Raw genomic sequence first — 3,260 nt, 5'->3', positions numbered from 1 at the left:
GTGAGGCAGAAATAAAGCTCAGCAGGAAATTTTTATTTTACTTGAGAAATTCTTCATCATGTATTACAGTTATTAAGAAGACTCTGAAACTGTCAGTCCTATCTTTGACAAAATGGATTGCATTCTAAGTGCCCTCAAAGCAAAATCTCTCATGAAGGACAAGCCAGAAATAGATGGGATAACATAGAAAAAAAGCAAGAAGTGAGATGGATGAAATTAAAAAATGAGATACCATTTGAAGTATAATATATGAAAAATGGCTGTTGTACTTAAGGGCAGGGAGAGAAAGTAAAATGGTACAGCAAGAAGGAAATAAATAGAGACAGGATATATAAAACACAAATTCGTATCCAGATTTACACTAGGCACTTTTTTACTTGCATTGGATATTAGGTCATTTTATTGTTCGTCTCTATGCTTGAATATCATCAGGTTTATATAAATATGTTTCAACCTTCATGTACTTAGAGTGCCTGTGATATGCTGTCTATGAGTTGTCATTTTAAAACATAGAAACAAAGTATAATTTATTGATTAGTACTTAATAGAATTTCCAGTGTTATGGTCTAGCTTAAACAACACAGTAAGAGAATGAAACCCTCTTTTTAAAAACTTTGATACAACCTTCACAAACCAGTTAATGCATCCCAAAATTCTCATTCACAATAGCATGATGATTCAGTTCTACTTACCTGTCTTTCATGCTGGTGTTTAAAAATAAAGCAGTATTAGAATCCTTTGCACAAAATTTACTCTACTTTTTAATAGTTACATTATTCTTCTAGTTAAAAAGCTTTTGAGAGTTCATATAAAATTTGTTAAACAACCAATAAACTCTCCAGAGTTTATGGTATATTATTAATAAACTATATATTAATCAATTAAAATTGATAATATAAAGAATGTGTGCAACTAATTCAATTCACTTACTTAATTTCATTTGAATTAGAAAAAAAATAAAATGTTTGCCTGAATTATACTGCGTTTTCCATGACATGCTAGTGAGTTCTCAAAGTGCCCCATATAATAAACTCAGTCCAGCCTGAAAACAAGTATAAATACCCAGAAATACATTTTAAGGTAGAGGTGATATTTGAGTATTTATTTAAATTTACTAGACTGATAATCTAGGAGGCGAAGAGATAGGGGATAGAGGAAAAAGGAGAAATCACATTGTTTTTTATTCTAATTAGTTTCAGCAGAGTTACTTTTTTAAAACAGTATTATCAAGGTATTGTATTGAAATCATCCTGTAGGGTTATTGTTAATACTTCTCTTTGTTGAATTTACTGTCATGACCATCAAAATATTGAGAGTGTTTGCAGAATGGAAAGTCAGGATCACTCTCTTTTTAAACAGATGCATTGGTATATTTATCTATTAAATATATTAAAACCTACAAAATGTCATAAAATAAATTTTAATGTGCAATTTTGAAGAACTGAAATATCTTAATAATTTTAGAATATTCCTAAAAAGGACTGTCTCACTATTAAAATAATGACCTTTGTAAAAAGGCAGTCAAAATTGCAAGAATTTTAGCTTCCCATTAATACTTTCTTTCAGTATAACAATCAATGAATGCATTTTTGGAAACTTGTACATCTGGAAATGTGTTACCTTATGGAATTTTTAGAACAAATCACCGTTTTTCTCTTTAATATGACTATAACTCTAATTGAACTGACACTGTACAGTTCAATGGATGACAATAATGCAGGATGTTTTATCAGTAATGTGTATCTATCGCAAAACGAGGACTGCAATTAAGTAATAGTCATATTTCTACATGTGCTCAAAGCTCTTAATGACTGTAGATTTAGAATATCGAAAATATTAATCATTTTAGCTAAAACATGAAAGTTATTTCTATTTTGTTACATTTGTATCTGACATAGAAAGTGAGCAAAGAAGTCTTGTTCTGTAGAAACAGCTGAGTTTGTTTGGAAATAAATTTAAATACACGTTTTGTTTCTCATATTATTAGTTTGAAGAACTATTAAGTAAAAAAAAAATAAAGATCTTTGCATTTTGTAAGAACATGTTTTATGTATGATTGAAGTTTTTACAACACTCCAAAAAAAGCCATCCGATGTTAGATTTAAAAATAAAATCAAAAGCATTTTCTGACATAGTACACATGAAAAATTGGAAATTCCAATATCTTCAATAGAAGTTATAGAAAGTGTATGTCTCCTTGGAGTTTGACACCCACTTAACACAGCAGAAAATAAGGTACTATACTGTAAACAAAAAAGTACAGTAAAGGACAGTTGTAAATTTACATAAGAATAGTTCATAAACATTTTGGTCTTTCCATAACAGTTTTTATATAAAATGAATAAAAAAACCTTAGACAGCTGTCATCACTCTTGTTTGACCACTTTTCACTTATATGCACACAGACATATTTATATAGCAATATATTGATGCACCGTTACATGGATATTAAACTATGATTACTGCTTGTAACTGAGATGTGCATTATCCATTCAACATTATCCATAGTTGAAATACTCTTACATTAGGTATTCTTGTCATGTTGTATCTATAAAAACATGAAAATATAACTTTACATTATTTCAATTATTTACATTAGTTCAAGCTTGACAGAAAAATCGGTAAGTTAACGATTTTTAGAAGAGTAGGTCCAGAAATACCATAAATAGCATTGATTGTATATAGTCATCTTTCTCATTTTTAAAAACTCACTTTAAGTACAATATGGAAGCAATTAGTCTGCAATTTGGTCATTCTAACATTTATTATTAAAACAAATTGCACCTCCAACATTCCTAATCAGGAGAAATGCACTAAAATTATATTGTATTGTCTTCAAATTTATGATAAGGGACAGCTAAATTTAGTGAAGAACATCATGAAACCTACCTCATGTCACCATGTTCAATGCAATTGGTTGCTGTCAAACCCTATGTTTCTCTTTCCCTTCTGTGAAATACAATAACTACGTTTTCAAAGCACTTAGTAAAATACCAAGTGCTACACAAAGTCTTACTTGCAGAAATAACAAGAATAAAATTCTTAAAAATAACTACTGCATGTTAATAATTGTTTAAGACCCTAAATTAATTTTATTTGGTGGGGAGGCTTAATGAAAGTAAATGGTCTTCTATGAAGGGAAAGATAGATCCTTTACATTTTTAAACTAGAGAAGCGTAAGCTTTTCTGTCAAAACTTACGGAAATGTGATGGTTTCTTCACGTGAGGCATATTAAAATAGCCATTCCACGTGAGTGATA

At 29.5% G+C, this 3,260-nt stretch overlaps 1 protein-coding gene across 5 annotated transcripts in view; it reads right to left on the bottom strand.

Annotated features, from left to right (window-relative positions):
* Nucleotides 1–1,597: 1,597 nt before the first annotated feature.
* The window catches only part of GRIA2 (glutamate ionotropic receptor AMPA type subunit 2), a 120,448-nt gene continuing 118,785 nt past the window's right edge, over nt 1,598–3,260 (bottom strand). For 3 of the 5 annotated variants that reach the window (XM_033134180.1, XM_033134181.1, XM_033134183.1), the window contains exon 16: nt 1,599–3,260. This exon is cut by the window's right edge and continues 1,433 nt beyond it. The gene's annotated coding sequence lies outside the window, so the exon portion shown is untranslated. The other 2 variants (XM_033134184.1, XM_033134182.1) reach the window with 2 other exon arrangements.

Source organism: Rhinolophus ferrumequinum, chromosome 18 (genome assembly GCF_004115265.2).
Source record: "Rhinolophus ferrumequinum isolate MPI-CBG mRhiFer1 chromosome 18, mRhiFer1_v1.p, whole genome shotgun sequence".
NCBI lineage: Eukaryota > Metazoa > Chordata > Mammalia > Chiroptera > Rhinolophidae > Rhinolophus > Rhinolophus ferrumequinum.
The sequence above is the reverse complement of the archived record's forward strand: the minus strand, read 5'-3'. Positions and strand labels throughout refer to the sequence as shown.